The sequence below is a fragment of the Ranitomeya imitator genome, chromosome 5 (genome assembly GCF_032444005.1).
Source record: "Ranitomeya imitator isolate aRanImi1 chromosome 5, aRanImi1.pri, whole genome shotgun sequence".
In the NCBI taxonomy this organism is placed as follows: Eukaryota; Metazoa; Chordata; class Amphibia; order Anura; family Dendrobatidae; genus Ranitomeya; species Ranitomeya imitator.
Window position 1 is genome coordinate 277,295,806 of NC_091286.1, and position 22,866 is coordinate 277,318,671.

A 22,866-nucleotide genomic window follows, 5' to 3' on the forward strand; every position below is an offset into this window, starting at 1 on the left:
AAATTACAGTCCTTTGGACTTCGGTCCACCCCTTTAACAAAGGTGGACTGTGGTATACATGTGATATCATTTCCCTGCTTTCTCTAATTGAAGGATATAGAGGGGACCATTTATTTTACTAAAATGCATTTAGTTTTGGCAAAAAAATCAATATAGAGTTTGAATAGAAATGCCGGACCATTTGGCTTTTACAGCCTATATTTATCTCAATAGACACTGCAAAAGTTTCACCTGGTCATAAATGAGCTTATAGTAATTTCTTATTCATTATATGGAACAAGGTTGGCACACTGAATCATTATTCCAAGTTCTCTGAGGTGCTTATGCAGCACCCCAGGGTCCTAGTCATTGCAGTAATATCGTTCTCCTCTAGGGGGGAGTGATGTTACGTCTGATGGCAATAAAGGAGATCACTTTACCAGGTATAAAAAACCATACACCACACTTCACACTCCAGTCTGCCAGGGGAAACTATGCTCCTATCTATTAGGGCACTCTTCACAATTAGGTAAAACTGGTGGGCTGGATAGAAAGTTAGGCTTCACCCAGGCAGCACCTGTCAGGCAGACAGGGGAAAGGAGGAACAACTAAGAGCTGCAGACAGAGTGGTCCCTGACAGGGGTGGGATCCTGTCAGAGGCCTAGATAGAAGGCCATGGAGTTGCGCCTGCCCGACGTGTGGCAGCATCCTAAGAAAGGACTCAAAGAGAATTGTGTTGTAGCGGGTGAGAAACAAAGTCATAGCACAGGTAAGGAAACCAGAAGGAGTTCTGCCCTGTAAAAGGCTGCCTCCTTCTGAGGCGCAGAATCCGGTAGCCGGAACACCGAGGGAGCAATCGTCTCCAAGCCTTGCTCCAGAGACCGGCAGGACAGATAATTCCACGTTACCTGCCCGCACCCACACCCAGGAGGCACGGTGGCAACTTGTGGGGGCTGGGGCGTGATAGGGTCCCTGTAAAAAGCCTCAGGCCATCAGTCATACAGGTTGTTCCTATCCATCTGGGGGACAGAGAGAAAGACTTAACTTCTAGAGCACCAACAACAGTTGTGAGGACCTCACCGAGAAGCTCAGCAGGGAGGGACTACAACACTCAGGTGCTAGAGGAAGGCTACTGATTTCCACCTGGATAAGAGGACTCTGGAATTGCCTTCAGACCGGCCGGACTCTGCCGACCCTGTGATCTGGTGCTCTGGACTGTGGACGCTGAAGCCTTCGGTAAAAAGGTAAAGAGACTGCAACCTTGTGTCCTCGTTCTTCACTGCGCCACACACCATCCACCATCTAGACTCTGGGAAGCCCTGGAGACATACTTCACCTGTGGGAAGGTATACCATCTAGCTGCCATCACATCACCCCAGCGGACCCCTAAGCAGCGTCGGTCACCCTGACCGTATACCACAGGTGGCACCATGAACATTTCCCCTTTAAAGACCTTTCCCCCATTTATTTTACGGATGTCCCCTAGGGCCACGGACCGGGTCAGCCACCGTGACATCCCCCTTGAGAACCGAAGGGCCTGGATCCGAGTACCCCACTGCCCTACGGAGGCGCTCCACTTACTTATTGCTCTAATCTTTACTCATTGTTAATACTGTTCCTGTACCAGAAAATAAAGACGTCATCTCTGTAACTCCTTAGTGATAGTATCAATTTTGCTCTTAAGGCTCTTAAGGCCCAAGCCCCAATTTTTTTAAATCTGACCTGTGTCAATTTTTGAGATTATAACTTTAGATTGTTTCAACATATTCCATCGAGTGTGAGATTGCTTATTTTGTTTCAAATTGTACTTTATATAAGTAGTAAATTTAAGTAGACATTAGTGATGATTGAATCGATCCACTGTGAATTAACTTGAAACACTGAAGAAAAGAGTCAATAAATCGCTCACCGAGCAGTGAATGAACAGATCTGACCTCAATATGCCATGGGTACCGTTTCAAACACTGCTGACAGTCAGGAAATTAATTCAAGAAAAATAAAATTGATCGGCACATCCAACAAATAGAAAAATCTTCAAATCTTATTTAATAAATATGAAACAATAAAAATCCACATGTTGGTGATAGAAAAAATACTCTATACTTTCAGGTGCTGTGTGTGCCCTTAGTCATAGAGAGAGATTTTTTATGACTAAGGCCGGGGTCACACTTGCGTGTGCAATGCGAGAAACTCACGCAAATCTCTTGCTTCAATACCCGGCACTGCTGCTGGCAATCAGGATTGGAGCATGCAGTTGCATAGAAATACATTCAGCTGAAATTCCGGTCCCAACTGCTGGCGGCAGTGCCACGTATTGATGTGAGAGACTCGCGCTTTTTTCTCGCATTGCACCCACAAGTGTGACCCCGGCCTATTGGCGCACACAGTGCTAGAAACGTGTCAAAGTGGTTTTTACATCACCTGCATGTGGATTTTAATTGTTGAATATTTGAATTTTTTTTCTATTGCCGATCAACTTTAATTTTTTTTGTTAATCAATTTGATGTTGCATTTCATGAAATTCCCTGGTCGTCTTGACGAACTTAAATATAACATTCAATTTCATAAAGAAAAATTGCCTGACACAATTTCACACATTGTTGAAGGGTTTCATCAGCCAAAGAGTGGGCTCACATGACATCAGGCAGAGCCGCAAAGGCTTTTCCATAATGTTTTGCAGCCATCAAATCTAGTGCAGTCAAACAGGAGGTGCTATCACATGATCTATATAGGATCAGGGCATGAGAAGTAGCAGTCATTTTAGGGTTTTACAGCCTAAATAAAGGAGATGCACAGCTCGTCATTATAAATAGGGATAGAAAGGCATACATCAGGGAGTGATGCAATACTGTAGTGCTCAAAAACATACACAAAAGTAGTGGCCCCACTCTGTGAATACAATTATTATTATTATTATTATTATTATTATTCACAGCACCATTTATTCCATGGCACTTTACATGTGAAAAGAGGCATACATCATAAAAACAAGTACAATAATCTGAAACAAAGCAAGTCACAACTAGTACAGGAGAAGAGAGGACCCTGCCTGTAAGGGCTCACAATCTACAAGGCATGCGTGAAGATACAGTAGGTAAGGGTAGAGCTGGTTGTGTAGCGGTTTGGTAGTTACTGCAGGTTGTAGGCTTGTTGGAAGAGCTAGGTCTTCAGGTTCCTCTTTAAGCTTTCCATGGTAGACGAGAGTCTGTGAGACTGAGTCTGATATGCTGGGGTAGAGAGTTCCAGAGAAGGGGGGATGTTCTGGGGAATAGTGGGGGGACAGGTGGATTAGTCGGGCAACAGAGTTTAGAATAGATTGGAGGGATGCGAGAGTGTTAGAAGGGAGGTCACAAAGTAGGAGGTTGCAGTAGTCAAGGCGGGAGATGATGAGGGCATGGACTAGAGTTTTTGCAGATTCTTGGTTGAGGAATGTATGGATCTGGGAAATATTTTTGAGTTGAAGTGGAAAGGTGCAGGTGTTGTGGTTTGAAGGAGAGATCAGAGTCAAAGATTACCCCCAAGCTAGCTTGTGGGACTGGGGAGAGTGAGCAACCATTTACTTTAATGGTTACTTCTGCTGGGGGATTCGAGTGAGATGGGGGAACAATGATGAATTCTGTTTTGTTCATATTAAGTTTTAGAAGAAGGATGAAATAGCATATAGACATTGAGAGATTCTGGTTAGTAGGGAGGTGATATTGGGTCCAGAGAGGTAGATCTGTGTGTCATCATTATAGAGGTGATACTGTAAGACATGAGATTCCATGAGCTGTCCTAGGCCAGAGGTGTAAATGGAGAAGAACAAGGGTCCTAGGACTGAACCTTGTGGGACTCCGATGGATAGGGTGCGAGGTGAGTACGTGGTGTGCGAGTGGGAGACGCTGAATGTCCAGTCTGTTAGGTATGATGAGGTTGAAGATAGGGCCAAGTTTGTAATGCCAAGGGATGAGAGGGTATGTAGTAATAGGGAGTGGTCCACTGTGTCCAAGGCAGAGGACAGGTCCAGGAGGAAGAGGACAGAGTAGTGTTGCTTGGTTTTGGTAGTTAGTAGGTCATTGATGACTTTTGTTAGGGCAGTTTCAGTGGAGTGATGCGGTCAGAAGCCAGATTGAAAGCGGTCGAAAAGGGAGCAGGAAGAGAGGTGGGAGGACAATTCAAAATGGAAATGTTGTTCCAGTAGTTTTGAGGCATAAAGGAGAAGTGATCTAGGGCGATAACTAGATACAGAGGATGGGTCAAAGGAGGGCTTTTTGAGGATATGTGTGATTGAAGCATGTTTTAAGCATGATGGGAAATCACCAGTTGTTAGTGATAGGTTGAAGAGATGGGTTATGGTTGGGATGAAGACTGGTGAGGTTTGGGATGAAGTGGGATTCAATTGGGTCAAGTGCACAGGTGTTGATATGTGATCTTGAGAGTAGGGTGGAAAGTTGATCTTCTGTAATGGTGGAGACATTGGTTTTGGAAGAGAAGGGCTGAGCAGTTAGAAAGAGGGGTTATGGAGGTTGTAGGCCAAAGCTTTCTCTGATGTTATCAATCTTCTGCTTGAAGAATGAGGCAAAGTCTTCAGCTGAGAAAAGTGGAGAGGGAGCAGGTGCTGGGGGATGAAGGGGAGAATTGAAAGTGTTGAATAACTGTTTAGGGTTGTGAGACAGGGAGGATATGTGAGATGAGAAATAGGTTGGTTTTGCTGTGGCGAGTGTGGCCTTGAAAGTAGTGAGAGAATGTTTGAATGCAGTGAAGTGCTTGTTGGAGTGAGGTCTTTTACATTTCCGCTCAGCAACCCTGATAGGCTGATGTGCCAGGGTTGTCTGCTGATTTTGCAAGCTTTGCTATGTGTAAGAGGGGCAATCGATTCAAAAGCTGAAGCTATTGTGCTGTTATTGTTATGGAACTGCAACACAGAAGTAGAATAGAAGGTGGGAAAACTGACCCTGCGCTGAGACTAGGCTGATACCCTATGATGGAGTGGGCGACCCATTCCTTGCGAATAGACCCACCGACTATCCTAGGTTAATCTCAGCAACGACCTATAAATAGGAGAAAGGAGGTCCCTGAAAGGTCTAAGGACTGGGTATAAAAACAGGTCACCTCCTAATAGAAAACACAGAGATGGCTGCAGAAGCTACCTGAAAACAGAAACTAAGGATAGCAGAACTGGGGGTCCCAGAACTGCACAATATCACACACAGAAAGCTATCAAAGCACCAAGCCAGAACTCTAGCGGATTAAGACTGTTGTCTAGCAAGGAATGGGAGACAGGTGCTGGGTAATAAAGGGTGATACAATCACCTGACCTAAGACAACCCATCACCAGGGGAAAAAGACCAGCAGCCAGAAAACCACAACAAGATGGCGGGTGGTCAAAAACAAAACAGATTCTAACAGTTATATAAAGCAGCAGTGGCATCCACCACATTGTGTAGGGAACTTATGTCTGTAAGACGGAGAAGGGATTCAGAAAATGAGTGTGGATCGAGGTGTTTAAGATTTCTGTGAGGGTTTGCAAGTTTGTGGGGTGGTGATTGTGGACCTGGAGAGGAGAGGAAAGAGAATGCAAGTAGATTGTGGTCAGAAAGAGGGAGAGGTGAGTTACAGAGGTTAGATAGGGAGCAGAGGCGGGTGAAGATGAGGTCCAGTGTGTGGCCATCTTTGTGAGTGGCTGCAGAAAACCATTGAGGGAGGTCGAAGGAGGATGTGAGAGATAGAACTTAAGTGACAACTGAGAGGGAAATGTCAATGGGGATGTTGAAGTCTCCCATGATGATAGTGGGGATGTCAGTGGAGAGGAAATGAAGGACACAGGTGGTGAAGTGGTTGAAGAAGGTCGTGGCTGGCCCTGAGGAGCAGTAAATGACAGCCAGCTGGAGGTTGGTGGGATAGTAGATGCGCATAGAGTGCACCTCAAAGGAAGGGAGGGTAATAGAGGATGGCAGTGGGATTTGGATAAAAAAAAACAGTTATCTGACCAGAAAAAACTAAATCCTCCACACGCTTGCTGCTGGGGCAGGGTGTGTGGGAAAGGTGGAATCCACCATATGATAGTGCAGCTGTAGAGGTTGTGTCAGAGGGGGTGAGCCAGATTTCAGTGATAGCAAGGAAGGAAAGTTTGTTAGTAATAAAAATATTATGGATGTGGGAAGGTTTGTTGCAGACAGAGTGAACATTCCATAGAGCTCCTATTAGTGTGACTGGGGAAGCAGGGGCTGGGTGAATGGGTATAAGGTTAGAGAGGTTACAGATATTTGTGATAGAGCATGGATGGGAAGTAGAATGACTGTGGGGATGTGATGAGGAGGACCAGAATTTGGAGAAATATCACCAGCAGTTAGGAGGAGCAGAGAGAGTGTTAGTAGGTGAGAGCAGGAGGGGGCTGACTGTGTTTGGTGACAGAGGATTGAATGTTGACGAACAGATCTGATGAGGAGGTGAGATGGATAGGAAGGTTTGCGGTAGAAATGACCAGTTCCTTACTAGGTGTAGGGATTAGGAGGGGTTAGTAGAAAGGGAAGGTTTATAGGGGTTAGAGTGAAAACAGACAGAAACATTGTTTATAATGACTAATTATTCAGGTACCTTCCGTTCCCTTCTGGTTCAATTCTGGAGTAATTCATAGCTCCACACTTCTATTATGCACTTAAGTCATGCACTGGGAAGACTAAAGTCTTGTAGATGTATAGTTTGCAATATATTTGTTAGAAAATGCATTCAGTAGTGGAGCTGAGGGGAGTTGTCTGTGCTCATCATGGTCAGATAGTTAAGAGTGAACCAGATGCAGGATGATCAAGACAGAGTTAACAAGGAGGCCATAAATAACATTGGGGGTATAGCAGGGATTAGTTGAAAAGGACATCAAGAAGCTGAAGTAGGGAAAGTCAGTGTGGAAAGCTGGGTCAAGTGCCAAGTAGCTGCAATTAGCAGAGGTAGGGAAAGTCAGTGTGGAAAACTGGGTCACGGATCTGTAGATAGATTAGATAAATGGACATGCTGATTAGAGTGCAATGGTGGCAGATGGCAGGGTACAGTCTGTATACATCATATTACATTCTGGATTAATTCATAGCTCCACACTTCTATGATGCACTTATGTGAAACACTGGGCAAACTGACATTTTGCAGATGTATTGATTGCAATATATTTGCTAGAAAAATATCTATCTAAACTATTGACCCCTTCCCGATCGGTGAAGCAATGTAGGCATCATGAAAGTTGGTGCCAATCCGACCTGTGACGCCTATGTGGCATCATGGCAGGATCGCGTTCCTGCAGATCGGGTGAAAGGGTTAACTGTAATTTCAGCTGCAAGGACAGGGGGAGTGGTACTTGAGCCCAGGGGGGCGGCTTCGCCACCCCCCCTTCCCCCGTGGCTACGATCGCTCTGATTGGCTGTTGAAAGTGACGTTTCACTTTCACTTTCAATCAGAGCAATCGTAATATTTCATCAATGAAAATTGGTGAAACATTACAATCCAGTCATGGCCGATGCTGCAATATCATCGGCCATGGCTGGAGACCACGATCTGCCCCTGCCACTGCCACCGATCTCCTCACCTCCGTCTTCCATCCTGTCCTCTGTTCCCCTCTGTCCTCCTGTCCACTCCCCCGTGCTCCGATCCCACCCCCTGCATACTTACTGAGCTCTGGTGTCCCTCCCATTGTCCGTCCGTCTTCTGCGTGCACGCCGCCATCTTCCAAAATGGCGGGCGCATGCGCAGTGCGCCCGCCGAATCTGCCGCCCGGCAGATTTGTTCATTCATTTTGATTACTGTGATAGATCATATCACAGTGATCAAAATAAAAAAATAGTAAATAAACTCCCCTTTATCACCCCCATAGGTAAGGCACATAATAAAATAAAGAAAATATATTTATTTTTATTTTTCCATTAGGGTTACAGTTAGAACTAGGGTTAGGGTTAGGGTTAGAACTAGGGTTAGAATTAGGGTTAGAACTAGGGTTAGGGTTGCAATTTAAGTTAGGGTTAGGGTTGCAATTAGGGTTAGGGTTATGGTGAGGGTTAGGGTTAGAATTAGGCTATGTGCACATGGTGTAGATTTTGCTGCAGATCCGCTGTGGATTGACCGCTGCGGATTCATACCAGTTTTCTTCACGTTTACAGTACCATGTAAACCTATGGAAAACCAAATCCGCTGTGCCCATGGGGCGGAAAATACTGCTTGGTATTTTCTGCAGCATGTCAATTCTTTGTGCGGATTCCGCAGCGTTTTACACCTGTTCCTGTATAGGAATCCGCTGGTGAAATCCGCACAAAAAACACAGGAAATCAGGGGTAAATCCGCAGGTAAAATGCACTGTGTTTTACCTGCGGATTTTTCAAAAATGGTGCAGAAAAATCTGCACACAATTCCGCAACGTGGACAAATAGCCTTAGGGTTGGAATTAGAGTTAGGGTTGGAATTAGGGTTAGGGTTTTAAATTAGGGTTAAGATTAAGGTTAGGGGTGTGTTGGGGTTAGCGTTAGGCTTGTGGTTAGGGTTATGGTTGGGATTATGTTTATGGGTGTGTTTGGGTTAGGGTTGTGGTTAGGGTTGGGATTAGGGTTAGGGGTGTGTTGGGGTTAGGGTTATGGTTAGGGGTGTGTTGGGGTTAGGGTTGTGATTAGGGTCATGGTTAGAGTTGGGATTAGGGTTAGGAATGTGTTGAGGTTAGTGTTGGAGTTAGAATTGAGGGGTTTCCACTGTTTAGGCACATCAGGAGGTCTCCAACGCGACATGGCGCCACTATTAATGCCAGCCAATCTTGCGTTCAAAAAGTCAACTGGTGCTCTCTCCGTTCCGAACCTCTACATGCGCCAAAACAGTGGTTTACCCCCACATATGGGGTACCAGCATACTCAGGACAAACTGGACAACAACTTTAGGGGTCCAATTTCTCCTGTCACCCTTGTGAAAATAAAAAATTGCGGGCTAAAAAATAATTTTGGAGGAAAGAAAAATGATTTTTTTATTTTCACGGCTCTGCCTTATAAACTTCTGTGAAGCACTTGGGGTTCAAAGTGTTCATCACACATCTAGATAAGTTCCTTGGGGAGTCTAGTTTCCAAAATGGGGTCACTTGTGGGGGTTTCTACTGTTTAGGCACATCAGGGGCTCTGAAAACACAGCATGACGCCTGCAGACCATTCCATCAAAGTCTGCATTTCAAAACGTCACTACTTCCCTTCCGAGCCCCAACGTGTGCCCAAATAGTGGTTTACCCCCACATATGGGGTATCAGCGTACTCAGGACAAACTGGACAAGAACTTTTGGGGTCCAATTTCTCCTGTTACCCTTGTAAAAATAAAAAATTGTGGGCTAAAAAATCATTTTTGAGGAAAGAAAAATGATTTTTTTACTTTCAAGGCTCTACGTTATAAACTTCTGTGAAGCACTAGGGGGTTCAAAGTGCTCACCGCACATCTAGATAAGTTCCTTGTGCAGTTTTGTTTGCAAAATGGGGTCAGTTGTGGGGAAGCTCCAATGTTTAGGCACACAGGGGCTCTCCAAACGCGACATGGTGTCCGCTAACGATTGGAGCTAATTTTTAACTCAAAAAGTCAAATGGCGCCCCTTCTCTTCCGACCCTTGCCTTGTGCCCAAACAGTGGTTTACCCACACATGTGAGGTATCGGTATTTTACGATCCATTTTATCTTGTTGCCCATGTGAAAATGAAAAAAAATGAGGCTAAAAGAACTTTTTCATTTTTACGGATCAATTTGTGAAGCACCTGGGGGTGTAAAGTGCTCACTATGCATCTAGATAAGTTCCTTGGGGAATCTAGTTTCCAAAATGGGGTCACTTGTGGGGAGCTACAATCTTTAGGCACACAGGGGCTCTCCAAACGCAACATGGTGTTCGCTAAAGATTGGAGCCAACTTTTAATTCAAAAAGTCAAATGGCGCTCCTTCCCTTCCGAGCCCTGTCGTGCGCCCAAACAGTGGTTCCCCCCACATATGGGGTATCGGTGTATTCAGGACAAATTGTACCCTAACTTTCGGGGTCCAGTTTCTCCTTTTACCCTTGGTAAAATAAAAAAATTATTGCTAAAAGATCATTTTTGTGACTAAAAAGTTAAATGTTCATTTTTTCCTTCCATGTTGCTTCCGCTGCTGTGAAACACCTGAAGAGTTGATAAACTTCTTGAATGTGGTTTTGGGCACATTGAGGGGTGCAGTTTTTAGAATGGTGTTATTTTGGGGTATTTTCAGCAATATAGATGGTTTTGTAAATTTTGCTGTCAAAATGAGAAATCGCTGGTCAAATTTTAACCCTTATAACTTCCTAGCAATAAAAAATGTTGTTTCCAAAATTGTGCTGATGTAAAGTAGACATGTGAGTAATGTTATTTATTAACTATTTTGTGTCACATAACTCTCTGGTTTAACAGAATAAAAATTCAAAATTTGAAAATTGTGACATTTTCAAAATTTTCACCAAATTTCTGCTTTTTTTCACAAATAAACGCAAAAATTATCGACCTAAATTTAGCACTAACATGAAGCCCAATATGCCACGAAAAAACAAACGCAGAATCACTACGATCCGTTGAAGCGTTCCTGAGTTATTACCCATAAATGGACACTGGTCAGAGTTGCAAAAAATGGCCAGGTGATTAAGGTCAAAATAGGCTGGGTCATGAAGGGGTTAATATAGGTATACAGGTTTTAGACTGCTGAAAAAAAGTCCTACCTGTATTTCTCATATCAGATGCCTTGTTGTTGTTAAGAAATCATCTTTTATTCCTTTATGTAAATAACCTATTCCAGGTTCTGGGGAGGATGGTGCCTGGAGGATAACTCTGCCTCCATAGCTTGATTGACATGAAGAGGAGTTACCAGTGTGACATCTAATGGTTACCATTGTTACCAGTGTGATATGTACAGTGCCGGTTTTTGATAAAGTGGGGCCCTGGGCAATAGTTTAAAGTGGGGCCCCAAATGCTCACATAGTGCACCATCACACAGAAAAATTTTGGTTGTATTTACTTGTGCTGAGTTCAAGCTGATAAACGAGCATGATAATATTGAAGCTGTTCAACGCTTGTTCCCAAGTTTCTTTATACCAGCTGAGGAAGAATGATGGGGACAGATAGTCATCGATACAGTATATGCAGGTCCCATATAGTACATATAATATAATGCACTCCCCATGGTCCTCGATACAGTATAATGCAACTCTCATACAGTATAATGCACTTCCCATGGTGCTTGATAGAGTATAATGCAGCCCCCCTCACAGTATACTGTAGCCCACCCTCAGAGTATACTGCAGCCCCCATCATAGAGTATACTGCAGCCCCGCACACACGATATAATGCAGCCCTCTCAGAGTATAGTGCAGCCCCCTCAGAGTATAGTGCAGCCCCCCTACACACACACACTATAATGCAGACACACACAGTATAGTGCAGACCCTCACACTCACAGTATAATACAGCCCCCTCACACACAGCATAATGCAGCCCCCACTCACATAGAATGCAGCCCCCCACACACATATAATGCAGCCCCCACACATAGTATAATGCAGCCCCCACACACATAGCATAATGCAACCCACCACTCACAGTATAATGCAGCCCCTACACACATAGTATAATGCAGACCCCATAAACACATAGTATAATGCAGCCCCTACACAGATAGTATAATGCAGTCCCCATACACACATAGTATAATGCAGCCCACACACTCACATAGTATAATGCAGCCCACACAGTACACACATACACTTATACACATATATTCTTATTCCCCACACTGCTGCAGACTCTGCTCTGGTGTCATCAGCTCCACTGCTGGCTCTGCGTGGCACACAATTATATGACATAATCATTCGCCTACTGAGTCACAAGCAGAGTGGGAGTGATGGGAGACGGAGTGTCACCTGACGCTCTCTCCTCCATCACTACTTCACAAGGATATCGGAAGGAGATATAAAAGGGGAGACAAGGGGTGCAGAGTCTAAGTGTAGGTGTATATTCACAACAAAAAATATATATTGTTGCACTCACCCTTTGGATGTCTTGTATGTACATTCAATTGATCCGTATGATGGATCCACGCCTTATAATATTCCAGTATGCAGCACTATTGCAGGAACTATGCCAGCCTTGATCCAAGGATTGCATGTGTATACAATGGTTAGAGGAAAAAAAAAAATTCCGTTCTTGGCGCTTCTGGAAGACAAAGATAGTTTGAAGGTTGAGATAATTTGCTCAGTACCAAATTTATTAGGACACTTTAATAAGAACAAAACGCGTTTCAGCCCACAACGGCCTTCATCAGGTAAATATGTGCTTTTAAAAATGTTTTAAAAGAAAGTTATCTTTATAGACTGGTGACTCCTAACACATAGCAGAGGTGTGCCTGAATTAATTGGGATTAACACTCCACCCCAAGTGAGTCAGTGTGATATTAAACCAATCCTGGTGTATCAAATGTTATAATGGTATAAAAAATAAAAATTATCTATATGTAAATAAATATACAAGACATATTATAAATTGTAAAGTTGATGTCTGGTGAACACAGTACCAGGATCATTGCAGCAGGTTACATTGCAAGACACCCTGCGCAAGAAAACTGTCACCATTCCCATTTGATTTAGGTGTATAAATATAAATGGCTCACTCTAAAAAATTTGCCTCATCACTGAGCATAATGTTTCTATCTGCTCCTCATATTTTAACCTCTGCCACATGTCAATGGCAGACATCAACACAATTTCTATCCGCTCGTCACGTGTTAACCTCTGCGACATGTCAATGGCTGTAAACAAAGAGAAAATTGTAAATAACTCATGAAAGAATAAAGTTATGTTAAAACCAAGCACACCATTATTTCTCTTGTGAAATTCTCAATAACTTTGTTTCACTTGACCATCTTCCCATTGTAAAAAATAAAGTTGGATCCAAAATGTCCGACTTCAAAATGGCCACCATGGTCACCACCCATCTTGAAAAGTTTTCCCCCTCCCTTGTACTAATGTGGCACAAATAGGAAGTTGATATCACCAACCATTCCCAATTTATTTAGGTGTATCCATATACATGGCCCACCCTGTAGATACTAGGGAGCTCTTATCATTTATAATTGGCATTTTCCCATATGGGATCCATGTTATTTAACAGGGTTCTTGTAGCTTTCACCTGGAAAATCATATGGTTATACCACCATTGTCTGCTCCAACTTTTACTATCTATGTATCTTAATTCCCAACGCCTGTTACTATTTTTGTAGGTGTGTAGTTCATTGACACTGTGTGCCATTGTCTTTAACTTTTTGCTTTCTATGTATTTATTATACCTGCTATTATTATGTCATGTGATTAATAAAACATCTTTTGTTATTTATAATACATTTTGGATCTCATACTTCAAGTCTCTTTTAGGATATATACTCTGGTGAAATGTCCAGTACTGGTTTACTTTTTGGTCTGTTATTTGCAATTAGTTATTAGATACTTTTTTATCGCTATATGGTTCTCAGTTTGGATGATACTGATAGTAATAGTTTGAATGTAGTTGTAACAATATGTCTGATGATAGAACCACAAACACATGGGCTACCTGCACAGTGAACAAGTCTGTAGAAACTTTTTCATACCACCAAGAAACTTGAAGACACAAAAAGAGCACAGCGAGGCCAAAAATACTCTGTTGTAAAGAAGTCACAGTAAATGAGCAAGTGCTAGTCAAAAAATGAAAAAAAAACCAAGGTATTTAGTTAATACATTTTTTTGCAAATTAAAAACCTGATCATCTGTATAGTACCTGTATAAGCAGGGTTCAGAGAGAAAATATCCATGTGGACGTGCAGGGTGGAACAGCTTCTATGCAAATGGCCCACAGAGGAGTGGTGGACCTCGATGTGCTCTTTTTGTGTCTTCAAGTTTCTTGGTGGTGTGAACAGGTTTCTACAGACTTGTTCACTGTGCAAGTAGCCCATGTGTTTTTGGTTCTATAGTTGTTCTCTTGTTTCTACAAGACTGGGGAGTCCACTATACAGATGATCAGGTTTTTAATACATCAGATAGGGATTATATACATTAGATAGGACTGCTCTATTATGGGTATACCTTGGCGATTGGTGGAGCAGCTTAATATAAATTTTTTTGCAAAAAAACGTATTAACTAAATACCCTGTGTTTTTTTTTTCATTTTTTGACTAGCACTTGCTCATTTACTGTGACTTCTTTACAACAGAGTATTTTTGATCTCACTGTGCTCTTTTTGTGTCTTCAATATGTCTGATGAGTTTTATAATTATTGTTAGTCTCATAGTTAAATGAAATAAAAATGGATAGAACTAATTAAAAGTGGCTGTTGTTGAGCAATCTTGTTTATGGCCAGAGATATTGTAAATGGGGAAACAAAGGATATGGCAAATTGCTGTGGGAAAAGGTGCATATAGAGAAAATGAACCAATGGATCATACTATTTATTGGAGTTGATTGGAGACAAAATAAAGTGAGTAGTAAAAAGGGTTGCAATATTGTTGCAATACAGCAGAACTCACTCAGAGAGCTGTAAAAATGTGTTTGCAAGAAGACACATCAAATTTCTCCTGTTCTGTATTAGTTAATTGTCTTACACTGGTATCTCCCACTTTTATATAAAATAAGCTCTGGAGGCAGAGATATCATCCATGCAATGTTATCCTCATAGCTTGGAAGATGTTATTTACTTATAAGAACAATGTGGATTTCTCTGAAAAAAGACATTGCATTGTAGATATAAAAGTTTCAATATGTTCAGCTTCCTATCACCTACATATTGATATAGTGGGTTGATCCTACTAACAGGTTTCCTTTAACCCTTTCACCTCAAAGCCTGTTTTCACCTTACTGACCAGACAAATTTTTACAATTCTGACCACTGTCACTTTATGAAGTCATAACTCTGGAACGCTTCAATAGATCCCACTGATTCTGAGATTATTTTCTTGTGACATGTTGTACTTCATGATAGTGCTAAATTTCTTTAATGTGACTTGCATTTATTTGTGAAAAAATAAAAAAATTTGAGAAAATTTTATATTTTTTACAATTTTTAACATTTTTATTTTTACCCTGTTAAATCTGAGTCATGTCATACAAAATAGTTAATAAATAACATTTCCAACATGTCTAGTTTACATCAGCACAATTTTTGAAACATATTTTTTTCTTAGGAAGTTACAAAGGATAAAAGTTGACCAGCAATTTCTCATTTTTAAAACAAAATTTGAAAAAACATTTTTTAACCCCTTTACCCCCGAGGGTGGTGAGCACATTAATGACAGGGCCAATTTTTTCAATTCTGACCACTGTCCCTTTATGAGGTTATAACTCTGGAACGCTTCAAAGGATCCCGGTGATTCTGACATTGTTTTCTCGTGACATATTGTACTTCATGTTAGTGGTAAAATTTCTTTGATATTACTTGCGTTTATTTGTGAAAAAAAACTGAAATTTTGTGAAAATTTTGAAAATTTTGCAATTTTCCAGCTTTGAATTTTCATGCCCTTAAATCACAGACATATGTTACACAAAATACTTAATAAGTAACATTTCCCACATCTCTGCTTTACATGAGCACAATTTTGTAACCAACATTTTTTTTGTTTGGGAGTTATAAGGGTTAAAATTTGACCAGTGATTTTTTTTTTAGGGACCACATCACATTTGAAGTCACTTTGAGGGGTCTATATGATACAAGATACCAAAAAGTGACATCATTCCTAAAACATTTAACTTTTTGTTCACAAAAAAATTACTTCAGATCCAATTTGTTTTATTTTACCAAGGGTAGTAGGAGAAATTGGACCCCAAAAGTTGTACAATTTGTCCTGAGTATGCTGATACCCCATGTGTGGGGGTAAACCACTGTTTGGGCTCATGGCAGAACTCAGAAGGGAGCGCCATTTAACTTTTAAATGCAAAATTGGCTGGAATTGAGATAGGACGCCATGTCATGTTTGGAGAGCCCCTCATGTGCCTAAACAGTGGAAACCCCCCATAAATGATCCCATTTTGCAAGCTAGACCACCTAAGGAACTTATCTAGATGTGTGGTGCGCACTTAGATCCCCAAATTGTTTCACTAATGTTTATAATATATAGCCGGGAAAATTAAAACATTTTCGCCCCAATTTTTTATTTTCCCAATAGTATCTGGAGAAATTGGACCCCAAAAGTTGTTGTGCAATTTGTCCTGAGTATGCTGATACCCCATATGTGTGGGGAACCACCGATTGGGTGCATGGCAGAGCTCGGAAGGGAACGAGTGCCGTTTTGGAATGCAGACTTTGATGGAATGGTCTGCGGGTGTCACTTTGCGTTTGTGGAGCCCCTGATATATCTAAACAGTAGAAAAACCCCACAAGTGACCCCATATTGGAAATTAGACCCCCCAAGGAACTTATCTAGATGTGTTCTGAGAACTTTGAACCCCCAAGTGTTTCACTAAAGTTTATAACGCAGAGTCGTGAAAATAAAAAATAATTTTTTCCCACAAAAATGATATCTTAGCCCCAAATTTTTATTTTCCCAAGGGTAATAGGTGAAATTGCACCATAATAGTTGTTGTCCAATTTGTCCTGAGAGCGCTGATACTCCAAGTGTGGGGGTAAACCACTGTTTGGGTGTACATATGGGTTCGGAAAGGAAGAAGTGGTGTTTTGGAATCCAAACTTTGATGGAATGGTGTCATGCCGTTCTGTCTGTATCTGGTTTTCGGAGTGACAATGCATATGTTTGCTTTAACCCTTTACTCTTTTCCTCCTAATTTGAGCTGGGATACTGTTGACTGTTACCTGTATGGAGCCTTCTCAGTTCCCTGCTCTGCTGCGCAGCCGTACATGGTGGTGAGGTCTTTTCTATTGCTCGACCATCTGCATGTGCGGTCCCTGGTTGCTACTGTGGAAGCTGTCCGCGGGTTGTGAGGTCATTTGCAGCTGGTGCATGACTTTCCACGTGTGTCTGTGCTTGCAGTCTGGTGCCCTGAGCCTCAGATCCTGCACTGATTGTGCTGTAATGGTTTCTGTTTGTGCTTAGGCCGTGCGCAGCCACACCTCCCCTGCTTTTATCAGGGTTAGGGTGTGTACTTGAAATGCTGTCCCCAGCCAATTGCTGAAGGGCAGCTCCTTTATAAAGTTCCCCTGCCCTATGGGTGGGGGCCTGAGCTACTCACAAAGCTCCTGAACTTTGCTATGTGTGTGTTGTGTTCCTGCACCTCTCCTGTCTATGTTTTGGTACCAAAATCCTTGCCTTGATTCCTGTTTTGTCCTGTTCTGGTGCCTGTCCTGGGGGCGGTATATCCAGGCCCGAATCCTTGATCCTGTACCTGAACCTGTCTGAACTATGTCTGCTGTGATTATGTTCCTGGAATTCTCCTGCAACTGGAGCCTCACTCCCAGTGACTTTGAGTCTCTTGAAATCGGTGTTTCTGCTGAGCATCTACTACTCTGTGCTCTGACTACCAAGCGGTGTTAACCCCGTCTGGCTCACGTTCAGTATTGCTGTGCTTGCACCATCACGCTTGAGTTCCTTCCAAGGTCCGATGCCCGGAGCCTGACGACCGCATTCTGGAACCTGATGACCGCTGCCTGGAGCTTGGAGCCTGATGACTGGTGGTGCCTGTAGTTCGTGTCAGATGTCCGGAACCGAACGACTCCTTTCTGATGTCTGCCAGTGACCCTGGTCCAGATGTCCTGATGTCCTTCCTGTGTTCAATGTCCTGATGTAACTAATGACCTGGGCTGCCACGTCAGTGTCCCAGCTGATGACCTGGGCTGCCACGCCAGTGTCCCAGATGTCTATCCAGTATTCCTGTGTCCTGATGCCCTGCCTGTGTCATGATGGCCTGAGGTCTTTCCTGAGTCCAGATGTCCTGATGTCTTGCCTGCGCCCTTATGTCCTCATGTACCCTGATGTCCTGCCTGGGTCCTGATGTCCTGCCTATGTGTACCTCGGTGATCCGTTGGTGCCCACTGGATGGTACCCTTCTGGAGGTGGAATTGGGAGCCTGACATCGTCATATTTTGTTTATGTAGTGTGTGACTTTACTTTAGTAAACTTTACTTTCTCTATACCTGAAGTTGTGCAGTGTAATCAAGTCCTACGTGTCCCTTTCCTTGTCTACATGCTCAGCTGCGACAGAACCCCGGTCTCTGCCCTCCCCTAGTTCGGGTAGGCTGGGTCCCCCTGTGTGGGTTAAAGGGTCCGTATTTCATCCCCGGAGGACATGCGCCCCACGCCTTCTGAGGTGGATCGGCTTGGGGCGTCTATGGGCTGGGCCGCATCTGCGGCTGCAGCTGATCATGACAAATGGCCTGCGGGCATCACATTGCATTTGCAGAGCCCCTGATGTGCTTAAACAGTGGAAACCCCCCAATGCTAACTCCAACCTTAACCAGAACACACCCCTAACCCTAATCCCAACCCCAACACACCCCTAACCCAACACACCCCTAACCCTAATCACAATCCTAACCATAACCCTAACCACACCCCTAACTCTGACACACCCCTAACCCAACCGTAAACGTAATCCAAACCCTAACCCCAACTCTAGCCCCAACCCTAACCCTAACTTTAGCCCCAACCCTAACCCTAACCCTAATGGGAAAATGGAAATAAATACAGATTTTTATTTCATTATTTTTCACTAACTATGGCCGTGATAAAGGTGGGTTTCATTTATTATTTATAGAGCGGTTTTGTAGCGGGTTTTTATGTTTGGCAGCTGTCACACACTACACTTTTTATTGCAAAAAATAGTTTTTGCGTCACCACATTTTGAAAGCTATAATTTTTCCATATTTTGGCCCACAGAGTCATGTGAGGTCTTGTTTTTTGCAGGACGAGTTGAAGTTTTTATTGGTACCACTTTCGGGCATATGACATTTTTTGAAAGCTTTTTATTCTGATTTTTGTTAGGCAGAATGAACAAAAACCAGCAATTCATGAATTTCTTTTTGGGGGGAGCGTTTATACTGCTCTGCGTTTGGTAAAATTGATAATGCAGTTTTATTTTTCGGGTTAGTACGATTACAGCAATAACTCATTTATATCTTTTTTATGCTTTGGCGTTTTGATGCAATAAAAATTATTTTATATAAAAAAATATTTTTGCATCGCTTTTTTCTGAGGGTTATAACTTTTTTTTTATTTTCACTGATGATGCTGTATGGCAGCTTGCTTTTTGCGGGACAAGATGAAGTTTTCACTGGTACCATGATTATTTATAAACATCTTTTTGATGGCGTGTTATTCCACTTTTTGTTTGGCAGTATGATGATAAAGCAAACAGTGTTCACTAGTGGGACAGTTTCATAGGTCAGGTCAATACAGAAATGGCGATACTAAATATGTGTACATTTATTGTTTTTTTTATTGCATAAAGAAATGTATTTATTGGAACAATATTTATTTATTTTTTCTTTATTTAGGAATTTTTGTGAAAATATTTTTGCACAGTGTAATTTTTTTTACGTTTTTACATTGTCCCAAGATGGAACATTACTATATAGTGTCAGATCGCTGATCTGACACTTTATAGCACTGTGTCAGATCAGCGATCTGACAGGCAGTGCAGGAAACCTCCTCCCTGCAGGACCCAGAAGGACCCCCGCGGCCATCTTGGATCCTGGGTCTGCAGGGAGGAGAACGGCCATTTAGGGAGCCAAGTCCAAGGTGGTATTGTTGAGTTGTTCATTGGGATCTTTCTACTCTGCACAGTTGTGTGTGGGTACAGTGTCTCCCTGTCTTCCTTTTTTTGTTACCCATGAGTGAATGTGTGTTACCTTCATAACAACTGCTCACTGCAGAGAACAGTAGTGATTTTTTGTGGGCAAAATGAACATATGAATAGCAGTTACAGAATTAATTGCTTTATTTTTTATGTGTGATTTGACAGCTTTGTACTGAGCTTTGGGTCAGTACAATTATGGCAATAGCAAATTTGTGTACTTATTTTTTAAAATACTTTGCTACTTCAACCAACTAAAAACTATTTATAAGCAAAAATAGTTTTTCATCTCCATATTCTGAGGACTGCACTTTTTAATTTTTAATCTGACATAGCTTTATGAAATCTCATTTTTTTGGAAGCTGTAGAAGGGAGGCTGCCAGGGCTGCTGAGGTTCAGAACTGCTGGGGCCAAACCTCCTGTTCCTGGGGGGAAAGAGATTGCAGCGGGAGTGAGCCAGAAACCAGGGGGTGTGGCGAGTCTGTGTGAGGTAAAGTGGGTTGCGCCGCAACGGAAGCAGTCATCTCGCCAGAATGCTGATGAGGTACAGATCGCAAATGCTTGAAGGGAAGCAACAGGCTGCGGCATGAAGAGAAAGGATGGCATAATGAGGAACTTACAGAAACTGGTGGGTGCACAGGGGAGAGTTTGATCGACGGAGCCTCGCAGTACAAACATCCTGGTGTTGGCTGATATCCAAAGAAGCGCACACCAGGTAAAACATTGCAGCGCAGCCCTTTAGGTCACAGCGGCTGCTCAAGGAGAGCCACACCGAGAAGAACCTTGTAACATAGTAACATAGTAACATAGTTAGTAAGGCCGAAAAAAGACATTTGTCCATCCAGTTCAGCCTACATTCCATCATAATAAATCCCCAGATCTACGTCCTTCTACAGAACCTAATAATTGTATGATACAATATTGTTCTGCTCCAGGAAGACATCCAGGCCTCTCTTGAACCCCTCGACTGAGTTCGCCATCACCACCTCACATAAGTAACCTTATGTTACTATCAGGAAGGATATAATGGAACTAGAGAGAGTACAAAGGAGGGCAACAAAATTAATAAAGGGGATGGGAGAACTACAATACCCAGATAGATTAGCGAAATTAGGATTATTTAGTCTAGAAAAAAGACGACTGAGGGGCGATCTAATAACCATGTATAAGTATATAAGGGGACAATACAAATATCTCGCTGAGGATCTGTTTATACCAAGGAAGGTGACGGGCACAAGGGGGCATTCTTTGCGTCTGGAGGAGAGAAGGTTTTTCCACCAACATAGAAGAGGATTCTTTACTGTTAGGGCAGTGAGAATCTGGAATTGCTTGCCTGAGGAGGTGGTGATGGCGAACTCAGTCGAGGGGTTCAAGAGAGGCATGGATGTCTTCCTGGAGCAGAACAATATTGTATCATACAATTAGGTTCTGTAGAAGGACGTAGATCTGGGGATTTATTATGATGGAATATAGGCTGAACTGGATGGACAAATGTCTTTTTTCGGCTTTACTAACTATGTTACTATGTTACTATGTTACCTCCTCAGGCAAGCAATTCCAGATTCTCACTGCCCTAACAGTAAAGAATCCTCTTCTATGTTGGTGGAAAAACCTTCTCTCCTCCAGACGCAAAGAATGCCCCCTTGTGCCCGTCACCTTCCTTGGTATAAACAGATCCTCAGCGAGATATTTGTATTGTCCCCTTATATACTTATACATGGTTATTAGATCGCCCCTCAGTCGTCTTTTTTCTAGACTAAATAATCCTAATTTCGCTAATCTATCTGGGTATTGTAGTTCTCCCATCCCCTTTATTAATTTTGTTGCCCTCCTTTGTACTCTCTCTAGTTCCATTATATCCTTCCTGAGCACCGGTGCCCAAAACTGGACACAGTACTCCATGTGCGGTCTAACTAGGGATTTGTACAGAGGCAGTATAATGCTCTCATCATGTGTATCCAGACCTCTTTTAATGCACCCCATGATCCTGTTTGCCTTGGCAGCTGCTGCCTGGCACTGGCTGCTCCAGGTAAGTTTATCATTAACTAGGATCCCCAAGTCCTTCTCCCTGTCAGATTTACCCAGTGGTTTCCCGTTCAGTGTGTAATGGTGATATTGATTCCTTCTTCCCATGTGTATAACCTTACATTTATCATTGTTAAACCTCATCTGCCACCTTGTGGGGAGCTCTACTCTCCTACTCCTAAGATATATGGACTTGGGGCTCAGCAGGTAGAACTGGAGACCGCCCGCTGCCACTAGAAGAAGGACCATGTGCTAGGCAAGGATGCCAGCAAACATTACAACAAACACTGCCAGCATTCTGCGATCCATGAGGTCTTCAGAGAATGACATGCCACGGAGTCACAATAAGTGGAACAATTAACAATAGACTGTCTGATTAACCAACATTTATTCAGTTTTACCTTTGTATTCATTATTTACCCTACTATCTCCCTGTGAGGAGTTTTCCCATTGTTAAATAATTAAATATAGCTTATCCCAGCTCTGCAGCATTCGTGTCACTCCATCCCAGTGCCTGCTTATTACATTTGGCGTAGTCGGCAGGATGCCGTCCGCGGATACAGATACTGCAGACCAGTCCACCATAGGGGGCAATGCTTAGTAATCTCCCGAAGGTTAAGGGAGATAGCATGATATTGTGGGACTGGACTGAATGGGTCAGGAGCATGCTGCGAATAAACTCCATGGCCCTTGCGTTACAGGTGGAGAAAGCGGTAATGGCACTAGCTGGTGAGGCCCGGTGTTCTGTGATGTTCCACCCTTTACATAAGCGGGATACATTTGAAAAAGTCATCCAGGTTTTGGAAGAGATGCATGAGGACCCCACTAACTTTGGGGAGTTGCACATGCATTTGTTTGGTCGCATCCAGCAAGAAGGGGAGATGGTGACGCAATATGTCTATGTGTTGCAGGAGGTAAATGCGCACATTACAAAATGGGTAGATGTGGGAATCATGGTAATGGGGCCTTCTGATAGGGTTTTGAGGGATCAATTTGTGTTGGGTCTTAGGGATGCACTGTTGAAACAGGCATTGCGAGAACGCTTGCGTGCTAGCCCATGCATGACCTTCTTAGAGGTGGGGTCAGAGGCGTTCGTAAGAGAGCAGAAGCAAGGGATTACAGCCCTGG

The 22,866-nt window shown here is 42.8% G+C and overlaps 1 protein-coding gene across 1 annotated transcript in view; it reads left to right on the forward strand.

Annotated features, from left to right (window-relative positions):
* Positions 1 to 22,866, forward strand: part of RFX6 (regulatory factor X6) — a 248,889-nt gene that overhangs the window by 57,759 nt on the left and 168,264 nt on the right. The window lies entirely within an intron of this gene.